At 50.8% G+C, this 14830-nt stretch overlaps 1 protein-coding gene across 17 annotated transcripts in view; it reads left to right on the forward strand.

Annotated features, from left to right (window-relative positions):
* Positions 1-311: 311 nt before the first annotated feature.
* Positions 312-14830, forward strand: part of PPIP5K2 (diphosphoinositol pentakisphosphate kinase 2) — a 1400407-nt gene continuing 1385888 nt past the window's right edge. For 11 of the 17 annotated variants that reach the window (XM_086960988.1, XM_086960989.1, XM_086960992.1 and 8 more), the window contains exon 1: positions 329-456. The gene's annotated coding sequence lies outside the window, so the exon portion shown is untranslated. Of the gene's footprint in view, positions 457-14830 lie in introns of all 17 variants that reach the window. The other 6 variants (XM_086960990.1, XM_086960983.1, XM_086960987.1 and 3 more) reach the window with 1 other exon arrangement.

Here is a 14830-nt window from a genome sequence, read left to right on the forward strand (position 1 = left end):
GAGACTACGCGATTGGTCCAGAATCGCAGGATGTTGAGCAAACGCTGAGACTCAGACCTGGCTCCAAGTTCCAAAGTCCGTCGGCAGCTCTTGCCGCAACGTCACGCCCTCTCCCATATCAGCAACTTATCAATTAGTAAATGTGAAAAATATGACTTGGCATTTAAAAAAAAAGGACTTTAACGCGGTGTCATTTACACCACACCACAGCACTGCATTGTTCTCCGATAGAATCTTTCGTCTGCACGTTGTCGACTGTGATCTAGTCTTTCCTTAATGTCTATAGACATGGTTGCTAAGCGCTGAATGTCAGTCCTTTTTGCGTGAACAGCGCGCGGAGTAGTCCTTCCTTTGTGGCCATGGAAGTGCTGCAGCGACAGGGAACGGGCGGCTGGTGCCTGAGGTGAAACTCCTCCGTAATCAATGGGGGATGAGCCAGAGAGGATCCGTGACCAGGTACAGCTGCTTCACCACCTCCCTTGGCCTGGGGCTAGAGCTGCTCCCGGGTGTGTTCCCGTGGAAGATAACGTAATATTGCCAGGGCCTGCAGGAAACACCCGCATTGAGCATTAGCTTCGGCAGGGTACTACACTGTGCTTCACAGATTACTTTCTGTGCGCCACATGTGGCTGCAGGTTGAGCACTGATGCTGCGCTCCACATCTGGCGAGTGCTCCCTTCCTTCTTTGACTTCCGCACCTTTGTCTTTCTGTGCATCTTCATATAGGAGGAGAGAGTTTGGTACTTGACAACTATAGGTGATGCGGTGCATCCTTTCACTGCCTGACCGAGAAGATAAATAATAACTGCTGTACATTCTGAAGTACATCAATGCACGTCTTTGATCGCCCTCTCCCACTGCAATGCGTCTGCCTCCTTTCTTAAAGTTTAACCCCCCCCCCCTCCCTTTCCGCCCTGTCGCGCCTAGCGCCTGTAGTTCTTTAACTGCGAACGACTTTCCAGGTTCCCTTTGCGGAACTAGTGGCACTCACGAGTTTCCTCAGTTCACGTGTTTAAATATGAAAATGCATATTTCAAAGAACAAACGAATCCTTTTATTTTGAATGTTTATTTCCCTATGATTAATTTTTTACTACGAAACATGACCCATATTATATTTTGCCACAACATGCTCCTTGTATAGCGTAAAAAACTAGAGTAAACTAAAGAGGAATTTCAATAAACAAACACTCACTAAGACCCCAAAAAAAGCTAATGTAAAAAATCAAAAGAATAGCCCAGACGAGGGATTGAGTTGTGGAAAACGTGCATTTTATGACAAAGGTTCAGTAAAGTTTAGGTTAAAATTTAGTACATGGCAACACGTTTGTAAAACAACGATTGTTTACCTGCACGGGTATATCACTTTTTAAAATCTTTATGCCGAATGATATTGCTAAATAAGGAAGGTGAAGTAGGCTTAGATTATATAGCCAACAGTTGAAATGTATACAAGATCATGTTGCTTGGATGTGAAATACCATGAACAACAAGAGGCGTTTGGCAAAACAGGAACAGTTGGTTTAATTAAACATATCTACCAGGAGAACAGTTGAAGGAACAGGGTCTGTGGACTGTCTCAATTGACAATCGATCTGTGGCTTTATTATATACAGTTCATTATAGGCAAATCTGGTGTTCCATTTATGGTGAGGAATGTAGTTGCTGCGATTGGAGTCATAAATGACTTGTCTAATGGATAATACAGGAGGGCCTTGATCTTGCGTGGATACAATGTGGCCCGAGGGTGATGTGTCCAGATATCCAGCATGGGGAATGCATGATCGCTGTGTTCTGATTGGCTACATGTTCCTCACTCATGTCGCATCTGACTTTATGGTGTTTTAGGAGCGCAGGTACTCCCTCCAGCCATATGTGCTTTATTTGGGCCAATCTCCCTTGACCATTGTAGTGTTGCTATGCCTATCGATGAGATAGATCCAAGGTTCCTCTCTCCAACTCCAATTTATAAAAATAGGAAATAATGTTATCTTTAAAATGACACCCAAACAAAAAAAAACCAATGTAGGGAACTGGAGATGTGAATTTTTAAAGCTTTAGCAATATATAGCACATTGACACTTATAGTGCCTATTGGGACATCAAGTTGCGCTAGACTAAGACAAAGTCAAAGTTTCAGGCCAACTGTGATGGAGCCTTGTGCCTCGCGGTAGGTCTTGGTCAAAGTTTTTACCTTCTGACTTAGAAACTTTTATGGAACTTTTCTTTCCCGGGTCCCATGAAGCTCTCAGCCAGTCCTGATTCGATGAGGGTTCACCGGCTGCCCTTGCGATGAGCTCCCCAAAATATTTATGGAAGTCAGACCTCCAGATGTTTCCAGCAGGATGAACCAGAGTTCCAGGCAGGCTCATGGTTGAAGGTGGGCGGCTTGGCTCTCACGGTTGATCTTGGTCACCTTTTCTACGTATGGACTTAAAAACCTTTACAGAGTTTTTTCTCCTGTGGTCCCTCGATGCTCTTCACCAGGCTGGATTCAGTGAGGGTTTGCCATCTTGGGTTTGGACCAACTCCCGGTCAAACTCTGGAAGTCAGACCTCTGGAGCTTTGCAGCCGGACGAACCTGGAGGGCAGGCCGGCTCGTGGTTGAGGGTTGCCGGCTTGGCTGGCCAAGTCGAGTCAGTACCTATAGAGCTTTTTTTTCAAAGTTGCTCCAAAGTTCTGGAATTTCTACCTGAAGTTCCTTTAAGGAGCCCACAGTGTCCAAAACTTACTCCAAGGGCCTGAAAGTTCCAGGATGGTCCTTGAAAATTTGGGACTTCATTTCCCACAATCCACCTGGACAAAACCCTTACAAATCATCTAATAGTACTCCAGGCTGGGGAATCTTAGTGGTGATGGTCCTGTTAACCCGTAGCTTGCAGGGAGTCCACTATTTAGTCCCATTGAAGCAGGTTTGATCCACAAGGCTGTAGTTCCAGATGGTGCAGCAGGCATAGTCGGTCAGAGTGCAGGGCCTGGTTGGTGCAAATCAAACTTCTCAGCATGGACCCTTCTTCTTCCTTAAGTTTCAACCAGGAGATCTGAGAGGCACTGCCCCTCTCAGATACTTATTCAGTGGTGTCTGGGGTCACACAGGAGGGCACTCCTGCCCATTGACGTATAGGGCATCACCCCAGAGCATGAACATTTCCTGCAAAGTGTGGCACATTTGTCACCCAGAAAGCACTATTTACCTAAAATTCATTATGGCTGAAGTTTCAGCAGAGAGGCAAGAGCTGGCTAAACAACCTCCAGGATGGCTCATCTCCATAGACTCCCTCCCCCTGGCATCTGCACCTTCCTTCCTTAACCCTGCCATATGGCTGGTTCAGAGGGAAGGGGCGTAAACAAAACTGGTTTCTTCTGCCTGTCTCCACCTTCTTTTGAAGATCATGGTTTACAACCCCTCCCCTTTGCTCTGGTATTCCTATGCCATTAAAGATAATGGGGCAACCCAGTAAACCTCAGAACCTGGGCAATTACAATAAACAAAAAAAGTGGTTCTGTCGGGTAGTACAACTGATTTGCAATGGGTATTAGATACAGTGGAGAGAATATGGCTTAATCATATATCTAAGTGACACATCAAGGAAAACAAATTCTTTAAGATAAGGAATTGGGGATATGAATTGCTGCCGTCCAGTAGTATATTGTTTTGTAGGATTTCGTTTAGATAGCATTTCTTATCTGTGACAGGCCTGTGAAACACTCTGATTCACAGTGCACTGCTGATGCACTTGAGAGTTCAGTAGTGTGTGAACTCGAGTTACCCTACTTTATTTTTCCTTGCAATATTATATAGCGCGAGCTCGACAACATGGCATGAGCACAATTTACATAACAGAAGAACACATTCATTTGTGGTAGGCACGGGGAGACAAAGCGATTTGCCTGGAATCACAGGATGTTGAGCTGATGCCGAGATTCAAATGTAGCTCCCCAGCTCTAAAGTTCGCAATTCTAGAACTTGTGGCGGGAGGTGTGTCCAAAAGTGTATGTCGTGCTGGCCATCAATGAGAGAGACCTGTGCATTTTTCAAATGGGTGGTGAAAAAATATGAGTATGTTGCTGGAGATGTGGGCCGCCGTGACACCAATGTACTTACCGGGGGAGGGTAAACACCCATTATTCCGCAACTTTCTTTCTGCATACCATCACTCCGCATACTTTCATTACGAAAGTACCATGACTCCGCAATGCCATTATAACGCATGCCATTACATTTTATATGCTTTTACCACGCATACATTTACAACGAAATTCGTTGTAAATAAATGAATGGTAAAAGCATGTTTTTAAAAAAATGTTTGGATAAGGTAAGTATGGGTATAGGGGTATATGTTTTGGGGAGTTTGGGTATTTTAAGGGTTCAGATATAGTTTTGGGTTATGGGGTACAGGGGTAGTGTTAGGGTTTAGGGATAGGTATGGGTTTTGGGGTACAGGGGTATTTTTAGGGTTCCGGGCTAGGTTTGGGTTTCGGGGTATAGGGGTATTTTTAGGGTTCAGGGGTAGGCTTGGGTTTTGGGGTACAGGGGTATTTTAAGGGTTCAGGGTTCGGTTTGGGTTTTGGGGTACAGGGGTATTTTTAGGGTTCAGGGCTAGGTTTGGGTTTTGGGGTGCAGGGGTATTTTAGGGTTCAGGGGTGGTTTTGGGGTACAGGGTTATTTTTAGGGTTCAGGGCTAGGTTTGGGTTTTGGGGTACAGGGGTATTTTTAGGGTTCAGGGCTATGTTTGGGTTTTGGGGTACAGGGGTATTTTAAGGGTTCAGGGCTAGGTTTGGGGGTACAGGGGTATTTTAGGGGTAGGTTTGGGTTTTGAAGTACAGTGGTATTTTTAGGGTTCAGGGCTAGGTTTGGGTTTTGGGGTCCAGGGGTATTTTTAGGGTTCAGGGGTAGGTTTGGGTTTTGAGGTTCAGGTTATATTTATAGGGTTAAGATGGGTTAGTGTTTAAGGGTGTTGGGGTATTTTAAGGAGTAAGGGTGGGTTATGATTATGGGGTGCAGGAGTATTTAAAGGGAGCAGGGTGGGATTAGCACACAATATGAGACATGGCATGAAGGGCGGAACGTACCACACGCCCCCAATGTTTGTCACGCTCCCAGCACACGCCCACAGCACAACGCAGACACGCACACAAGGGACTACTTTGCTGGCACGGTTTTTTTACCTTTTAAATGTATTTTTTTTTTTTTAATCTGTTTATTAGCATAGTTTTAAGAGCAGTAGCAGCATACAGTTTTATACATACAAGCGCAATGTTAATCACGGTGTCACATGCATGCGTTTGCTCAGAGCATATATAGAAACATAGTATATTCGATTTTCTTCTTTATGACGTCGGTGAACCAGATGAATCTAACAAACCCCGTCTAACCCCGAACCCTCCCTCCACCCCAACAGAATCCCTCCCTTCACTCTCTGGGCAGGTACATATTTGAGATATCGATATATGGGTCACCAGTAACGTTCTGACGCGCAGTGTATGTTCTGGTGTAACACACAGGTAGGGTGGGAGAATGTAATCGTAGGGTCGGGGGGGAGCCCGAACCCCATCGCTGTGCACCGTGGGTAGTGACCGTGTATCGGGATGTGGCTCGTGGTATAGTGCTATTCTAAGCGGCTAATCACCAGTGTCTTCTTCCCTTTCGTCATTGCCAGCCTCAAAGACCCCCAAAGTGTCAAACCACTCCAGTGATATCAGGATTTTCCGAAGGCCTCTACTCTCCTCTCTCTGTAACGCCTCGCCCTCAGCCTTAACCCAGCGCACTACCTTAGCCCGCCATAAGTCAGGGTTAGGTGGTGTAGATGATTTCCATCTCATCGTGATGGCACGCTTCGCCAGCAACAGGGCCAGGTCCGAGAAGCGCGCCGTCACTGTTCTGGTGTGTGTCGGCGGTCCCAGTCCTAGGAGTGTACTCTCCAGCGTAGGTGGTTGAGGAAGGGTACCAGTTGTCTCAAGCGAGGCATGGACAGTGGTCCAGAAATACCCCAATTTAGGGCACTGCCATAGCATATGTACCAACGATGCGTCGTCTGCGTCGCATCGGGGGCAGTTACTCCTGGTTGCAGGGAACATCACATGCAGGCGGTGTGGAGTCAGGTAAGCTCTATGTAGTAACATCAGTTGGATGAACTTGTATTTGGGGTTCCTAGCTACTTTCCTAGGGAATTGAAGTATGCGCTCCCATTCCTTGTCTCGCAGTGGCCTCCCAATGTCTATTTCCCACTTCGCCTGCAGTGATGTCAGTGGAAGTGCCCTCCCTGATTTGATGCTAGCTGTGAGCCATCTGGTCAGGTGGCCGCCCGTTCCCATGAGGTAGAGCATTGAGACGAGGGGGTTCGTAACAGGTTCCCGTCCGTTAGGCGACCATATGCGTTCGATGTAGTGTCGGAGTCCGGCGTACAGGAGGAAGGAGCCGTTGGGGACGCCCTGAGTGGTTCTGAAGTCCTCGAAGGATAACAGGTGGCCCTCCGCAAACAGGTCACCTATGTGTGTTGCACCTGCGTCATGCCAGGGCTCCAGTAGGGTCGCCGTGAGTGTGCCCGAGCCTAGTGGGATGCCCAATAGTGGGACCGTGGGGGCATAGGGTGTCCCGGGGGACGTGTATTTTAGCGCCTTCCGCCAATACGTGATCGCCAGTTTAAGAAGGGGCAGAGCGTTTCTAGGTAGAACCGAGCCAGGTAGGAGCAAGATGTGCACTCTCCCCTTAGCATGGTCGTCCACCGACATATTAATCTCATGAAGATTGCGGCCTGCCACCCAGTAGGCTAGCCATTGTAGCTGGCACGCGTAATTATAAGCTCTGAAGTCCGGTAAACCCATACCTCCGGAGCCGGAGGGGAGTTGCAGTTTGGCCAGACCTATGCGTCTGCGGCCACCTCCCCACACAAGTTCGATGAGCAGGGAGTCAAGGGTCTTAAACGTTGCCGCCGGGATCTGGAAAGGCAGGTTGGTGAAGTAGTAGATAAGACGGGGGAGCATCACCATCTTGGAAACTGCCATTCTACCGGGTATCGAGAGCGGCAACGTTAGCCAAAATTGAACCTGTGACTTTAGCGATCTAATGGCCTTCCCCAAGTTGCCATCTATCATCATGCCCGCCTCCCGGTAGATCTGTATTCCAAGGTATCGGAACGTGGTTTCCGCCATCTGGAACTCATGGGGGGCGAAAGGTAAGGGGGTCGACCCATCTGCGGCTGCAAATGTGAACCCGTAGGACTTAGACTCGCTGATGGCGAGGCCAGAGATCTCTCTGAAATCCTCGAAAACCCGGGAAACTGGGCTCAGGTCACCCCTCAGGTCACGGAGATATAAAATGATATCATCCGCATATGCAGATACAATGTGGTCCATACCATGCCGTCGTATGCCATAACTGGGGGCCATTAACCTGAGTCTGCAGAGCAAAGGTTCGAGGGCAAGGACGAATAGGAGAGGGGAGAGCGGGCAGCCCTGCCTGGTGCCCCTGGCAATGGCCATGGGGCCTGAGATTTGACTGGAGGTGCGCACCCGGGCCGTGGGGATGGTGTACAGCAGTCTGACCCAAGCTAGGAATTCGGGCGGTATCCCGAATCTCGATAGGGTGGCAAACATATAGTCCCACCTTAAGGAGTCAAAGGCTTGTTTTAGGTCTAGAGAAATGCATCCTTCGGAGTCTGCGTCGATGTTGTCTCCGAGCATGAGTTGGGCCAGGCGCCTAAGGTTCATGGCCGTATTACGGCCCGTTACAAACCCACATTGATCCGGGTGGACCAGTTGAGGCACATATTGCACTAGTCTCGTCGCTAGCACCTTGCTCAATATTTTAGAGTCGGTATTGAGAAGGGACAGGGGTCTGTAATCGGCCATGTGTAGACCATCTTTGGACGGTTTCAAGAGGGAAGTGATCAGCGCCTGCATGGATGATTGCGGCAGCGAGGACGTGCGCAAGGCTTCTAGATAAACCGTATGTAACCGTGGGGCCAGGAGGTCTATATAAGTGGCGTAGAATTCCGCTGGCAGGCCGTCCGTACCAGGGGCCTTACCCTTTGGAAGGGCTCTGATCGCTTGTCTGATTTCTGCCACCGATATAATACGTTTCAAGTCTTTGTTCTGGTCGATAGTAAGTTGTGGGAGAGCTAGACCCTCCATGAAGGCCGCAAGTGCGGGTTCCGATAAGGGTTGTGGGGGGCTATATAGCGCGGTGTAATAATCCTTAAACGCCGTGTTAATCCCTATTTGAGTGGTAGCCGGGTGGCCAGATTGGTCCAAAACTCTCAGGATGGGGTGGCTGATCGGGGAGTCCCGCAGGAGGCGTGCTAGTAGGGTACCGGCTCGGTCGGCCTGCGTATGCTGTCTGTTTGTGTACTCCCTATAGTCTATTAGCCGCAGTTCTTCTAGTAGCTCAGCGTGCCTAATATGCGCCTCTTGCAGTGGTGTGAAGGGAACATTGGTGCCCGCTGCCTCGTTCTCTAGGGACGCTAGTGAACCTTCTACCTAGCTGGTCTATCACCTCCCGTTTCCTCCCCACCTTAACAGTCATAGCAGTCCCCCTGAGACAGACTTTGAAAGCGTCCCACTCTATCTGCCGTGAGCTGGCTGTGTGTGTATTCGTGGAGAAGTAGGTATCTATAGTGTCGGACAGAGCAGATCGGAAGACCGAGTCCTCCAGGAGGTCAGGAGACAGTCGCCAGGTTGGGATGGGAGCCAGGCGCCTGCCCCACTGCCAAGTGATTTCCACGGGGTTGTGATCTGAGAGTGTCTTCCCCATGTGCTGGGCCTGGACAATCAGTGCTGTGAGGGGACGGGAGCAGAAGACATGATCAATTCTGGTATGGAGCTGGTGGGGAGGGGAGAAGAAGGTGTATTCCCTTTCTATAGGGTGCAGGCTGCGCCACACATCAGCCATGTCCCAACCCTCAGCCCAGCTCGCAAGCGCGTCAGCCTGTTTCCTGCTCTCGGTAGCCTGCAAGGGAGGGTGCGACCTATCTAACATGACATCAAGCACAGCGTTGAAATCACCCCCGATAATCCAGCTATGATCAGCCCAGTCCGCAAGCACCCCGTTGACAGTAAACAGGAAGTCCGACTGATTTGTGTTAGGTGAATATACACAACCAATGACAACCGCCTCCCCGTCCAACAGTCCCCGCACAAAAACATATCGACCCTCATGATCAACCCGTTGTTCCAGCAGCTGGAAGGGAAGAGAGCCACGTAACCAAATCGCCGCCCCCCTCGAAAATGCAGAATATGAGGTGGCGAAGAGTTGTCCTCTCCATTTCTTGCGCAACTTCACCGCCTCAGCAGCGATCAAATGTGTCTCTTGCAAGCATGCAATCTGAATCCCCCTTCGGTTGAGTTGTGCCAGAATTCTGTGCCGTTTATGCACTGATCCCATGCCACGCACGTTCCAGGTGCACAATTGGTAAGTGTTAAGAGGTCCCATTCCCATCTGTGTGGTGCTGTAATATGTACCAACTGGGCGACCCCATATGTCCTGCAGTGTTAATAGGTGAGAGTGTCTCGCAGCCAAGTGTTCCCTGAACAAAAAGGTCCCTGAGCCAACGTACCCAGGGGCCAAACCAAGGTGCCCAACGTGGGCACAATTCAGTCAAGTTCGTGTGCATACCGGGGGTGGTAGGCCTCCGTCGATGGGCACTGAACTGTCTGCGTGGGCACGACAGCCCACTATACAATGGGCCCCTGCACATGCAACCCACTTTGTGTAAAGGAGGGGAATAGTTATACGTTACCACCTTGAGAGGATCAATCGCGTCGTAGTTCAGAACTCCTCTGCCATCTGGGCCGTGATCTTCGGGAAGAGCTGCAAGCTGTCGATTGAGCCAGACACCTCAGTGTGGGTGACGGTGAGTCTGTCTCCGGTTGCTCCCGCGTCGTGGGCGGCCAGTGCCTCCTCTGTTAGACGTTGATGCAGGGAGGTAGACGGATGTCCTGCTGTCCGGCGTTCAGGAGGATGCGTCGTTGCCGATGCGCCGTGGGGCGAGTGATGTCCTGGGCCGCAAGCGTCGTCCTGCCGGCCCGGCGAGCCCCCTCGGGTGTCGCTGTGGTGGTCGGTGAACGGGTCCTGTGATGCCGGCGGTGTCAAGGTGACCTCCATCCACTCCGCCGCTTCCTCAGGCGAGTCGAAAAAATGAGACTTGTTATTATGCAGGATTTTGAGCCGAGCAGGGAACAAAAGCGCATATTTCATGTTTCTGTCCCGCAACTTGCGTTTCACCCCCAGAAAGTCGGACCTGGCCCGCTGAACCGTGGGCGTGAAATCGGGGTAGATCGATATGTTCCTGTCCTCGAAGCGTATCGGTGCTTCCTCCCTGGCCGCCCGCAGGACGGTGTCGCGGTCTCTGAAGTGGAGGAGACGAGCGATCAGGGGGCGAGGGGGTGCCCCTGGTTGTGGGGGCCGCGACGGCATCCTGTGGGCCCTCTCCACACTGTAGAGGGCGGTGAGATCTCTCTGGCCCACCAGTTTCTTTAGCCAATCTTCCACGAATTGCGTGGGGTCTCTCCCCTCGCTCCTTTCCGGAATGCCTAGGATGCGGACGTTGTTGCGGCGGGCACGTCCTTCTGCATCGTCCACTCTACCCCACAGTTGCTTTAATTGCTTCTCCACATTCTCTAATTTCGTGGAGTGTTCCGTCCAGCGCTATTTTCTGCTCCGCCACTCGGTCCGCCAGCTTGTTGTGGTCGGCCTTGAATAGGGATAGGCCGGTCGCCATACTGTCTATGCGCGATTCTAGCGCTTCGCGCGTATTTCATTCAAGATCAGACCCAGTTTGGCGTCTTGTGACCCTTTACCGGTCGGAGGGATGATATCCACGTTGGAGGAGGCCAGCGGGTCCTCAGAGCCCGTGGACTGCACGTCCGTTCGGGCGCCCTGGTCCTGGGGTTTGCCCCTGTTTCTGCCCATAGTTCTCGTTAGCAGGGTGGCGCTGCAGTGGATACAGCAGGTCGCCGCGATCCCACGAAGAGTCCGGCAGAGGATATGCGAGGACCAGCCACTTACTAGGTAAAGGCAGGCGTGGCGCGGTCCCCAGGGCTGGCGGGGGCGATGTAGTCTATCTTGGCAAGGTGTCTGCGTGGGGTGAGTCGGCGCAACGCCGAAGGCTTTGCATGTAGGCGCGACCCCAGCGCCGTAGAGGTGTCGTGGGAGAGGAGGCGATGGGGTCCAGGCCACAGGAGAGTGTGTCTGTTGTGCCTTGCAGAGACGCGGCAAAGGTCATGGCTGCAGCGCCGGAATAAAAGGTCCAAGCGCGTGGCGCTCTACCCCCCCAGGTCCCGGCACCTGTGGTCAGTGGGTTCGCAATATGTGGCACCTTGCGTCACGTGTCCGCTCCCGGTCCTCGTTCCGATGTCACTGGGGCATACAAATTGGGTCCGTCAGGGTTCAAGGGCCTCCACCAGGCCCCTTCGTGCAGGTAAAATGGCGCCTGAAAGTTCCCGATGACTGGCCGATCCTCAAGTACGATGCGGAGTAGGCAGCCGGTTCACGGCAGTGGCGGTAGGGTGATTGCGCCACTCGCACCGTTGTCCCAGTCGCAGCGGCGGGACGCTGGAGGCCCGCTGTCCTCCTGGGCGGGCGGGCGGGAGGATGGTCCGGCGGTGCCCCCGCGTCACAGAAGGGGCCGTTTAGCAAAGCAGCCTGTCCGTGCTGGAGTGGCTGGGCATGGAAGGGCAGCGGAGCCGCAGTGAGGGTGAGCACCGCAGCGCACTCCGGAGTCGGCTGGGAGAGCAGTAGAGATCCGAGTCTGGGTCCTGAGTGGACCGCGAGGGAGGCTGTGGGTGGGCCGGCCAGGCCGATCACTACAGGACGGGGCTTCGCTTTGGTCTGAAGGCCGCACCAGGTCCCCCTGCCGGAGCTCACCAACGGAGACGTCTCAGAGGGGCCAAGTTGCGCCGCTTCCCTCCGCTGGCCTCCGGAGACAGCCTATGTCGAAATTAGGTGGGTTGCAGGCAGGGAAGTGCAGGATATTTAGCTCGTGTTTAGGGCATAGGACGGAGCTAACAAACTACACGTCCACCATTGACGGCTCCAGGCCACGCCCCCTACCTTTTAAATGTATATGGTGGGCGTCTGCATAGCCTATATCCTTCTGCTGCAACTGCCCTTTCCAGCCCTGTATTGGTTGTTGTGATCTCAAAGGTTTGGGCTCTCTTTATTATATTAGTATGGATGTGTTTGTATATGTTTATATATGTGTATATATATATATATATATATATATGTGTGTGTATATATGTATATGTGTGTATATGTATGTATCTACATGATTGTTGCTATTGCTCACAATGCTTTATCAGCTAATGGTTGGAGCCATCTGCCTTGCCTACTTATGTGGCTGGGAGCTTGGCCCATTAGTTTTATCTGTTGTCCTTAGCCTTGCGTCTCGGTCTCTTGGACCGGTTGCCCTTCTGGGGGGCGTTGTAGTGCTATGTTTATGTGGAGTGTTCTTCCCACCTGTCCTGTTTTTCTGCCATGCATTTTGTCCTATGTATTTGCACTTCTGCAGATTCGGTTCCGTACGGGACTCTACCAGAGTTTTCAGGTGGGATGTTTCCTTCCAACCCTCCCTTCCTGGCAAGCGGTCTCTTTTGCTTAAGCAGACTAGATAGCTTAGTCAAGGATATTTCTTGGAATCAGTTCGCAGACCCTCCTCTGGGATGGTATTGCTTGTGTATCTATTCTATGGTAAGGAATCATCGGCTAGACTATCAGATGAATAGGTTACTTACCTTCAGTAACGCCTTATCTGGTAGCCTCTAGTCGCAGATTCCTTACCGACGCACCCAGCCTCCCGTCTCTGTGAACTGGTTCTCCTTTTCTTCTAGGTTCCTTCTACGCACCTTTGTGCTTTTCGTTGGTATATACAAAAAAATATATATATAAATATAAGACACACCAAGCAGCCAAGAATACTTAATATAAGCGTCCTTCAAAAAGAGGATTCTTTTTGGGCACACTGTTTCCGTAGCAGTTTCTATACGCGGCTCTGCGTTTTAGCGTGGAAAGTAGTTGCAGCAGAAACAGACTTTAGTGCTTCATGGGAGGGCTTAAATGGACTCGGACAACATCACATCTGGTGGATGATGTTTGTACAGAGTCGCTTGATGCCCTCTTCCGATGTGCAGAGGCACTGCTGTAGAAAAATATCCGGATCCTCCCTGGGGATAATTCTAAGGTAAGGAATCTGCGGCTAGATATAGTCTCTACCAGATAAGGCATTACCGAAGGTAAGTAACTTATTCTCATATACAGTGTAAGAAAGTAGGCTCTGCTTTCATGATTACCCCCACTTTTTGCTTGTGTCGGTATGTTTTTTTTACGAAGCCTGACTGGGATCCTGCCAGTCATGACCCAGTCACTGTGCTTCCTCCCTAAATTCTGATATGGTAAGTACTTTTGTACCTCCACAATTGGCTACTGGTGTACCCCTACATGTCCCTAGTATATGGTACAGAGGTATCCAGGGCATAGGTACACCAGGGGTCTCCCAGGGCCTGGAGCATGTATCGTGCTACCCCTGAGAGACCACTCAAACTGTGACTAAAGGCCTGCCATTGCAGCCTGTGTATGCTGGTGATAGCACCACTTGCGACATATATACGTTTTCTTATATCTGAGGTCTATACACTTCAAACTTATAAGTCACCCGAAAGGCAGGCCTTTCAATCCTGAAGGCAGGGTGCTGAGTTATAAGTAAGAAGGTGCCACTGCATGAGCAGGACATCCCTACAAACCCCGAAGTCGATGCTACAGACTTTGTAAGTGCGGTAAGCCATTTTGATACATATAGTGGCTTTCCGTCATTACTCGATGGCTAACTATATAGTGCTGGGCCAAACCTGAACATGTTTAGTATCAAACATGTTGGAATCCTACCCCAACACTGTTACCGGTGTTGGAGGTATGATTCCATGTACTGAGGGGCTCCTCTGGGAGGCCCCCAGTACTCCCGGTAACAGCCTTCCAGGGTCTGCCAGCAAGCTAGTGCTGCTGCCGAGCCCAGACATGATTCTGCCCTCCTGCTGCTGAGCTGAGCTCACACAGGGGAATGTAAAACCATAGGTTTCCTGTCACAGGAAGGTGTGACCACCTCCCAGACAGGACTTAGTGTATAGTGCTGGGGTGGGACGCTTGCCAGCACCACCAGACTTTTTTTGAAGGGCACATTTAGTGCCCTCCTTCCACACTCCAGTTTGAGCAGGTTCAGGGAGCCCTTTGTTCCCCCTCTGGCGCGAAACTGGACAAAGGATATGGGAGTAACCTCCCTCTGTCCAGCCCCTTTCTTCGGGTATAAACAGACTTCCTGTGGGTGGGTCTTCATATTTGTTGCAGGACAAGACTCAACCCTGAAGTCACGTCACGGTTTGACTGTCTGGGCACTTGGACTTCGCCTGGAACCTAGACTGCATCACGGAAGACTCCTGCTGCTCCTGGTCTTGCTGTTCTGCAAGTCTTCTTTGTCATCTAGGTCTGTGCTTCTTCCAAGATCTTCCAAAGACCTGTGGGAATCAAGGACACTTAAAGTAATCTTCCTTGCAGGCACCGCAACAAAGCTGATCTGTCTGCTACTCCTGATGTCCCACGGACTTCGAAAGGCTCAGCAGCACAGATGGTGGTTCTGCAACTCCCTCAAGGCCTGACCTGTCGGCTCAGCAAATTTGAGGTCAGTATCCCTCGTCTGAACTGCAGGGCCCAAACCCCTGTGCACCGCGTCGACTTGCCGTTGCCAAGGCTGGTTGTCACTGCACTCCATAGATCTTCGGGTACAAAAAACTCCAGTCTCCAGCATCTCTTCTTTTCAAGATCATCGTGAGACTCCTGTATCTGC

The sequence above is a fragment of the Lissotriton vulgaris genome, chromosome 3_1, assembly GCF_964263255.1.
Source record: "Lissotriton vulgaris chromosome 3_1, aLisVul1.2, whole genome shotgun sequence".
Classification (NCBI taxonomy): Eukaryota; Metazoa; Chordata; class Amphibia; order Caudata; family Salamandridae; genus Lissotriton; species Lissotriton vulgaris.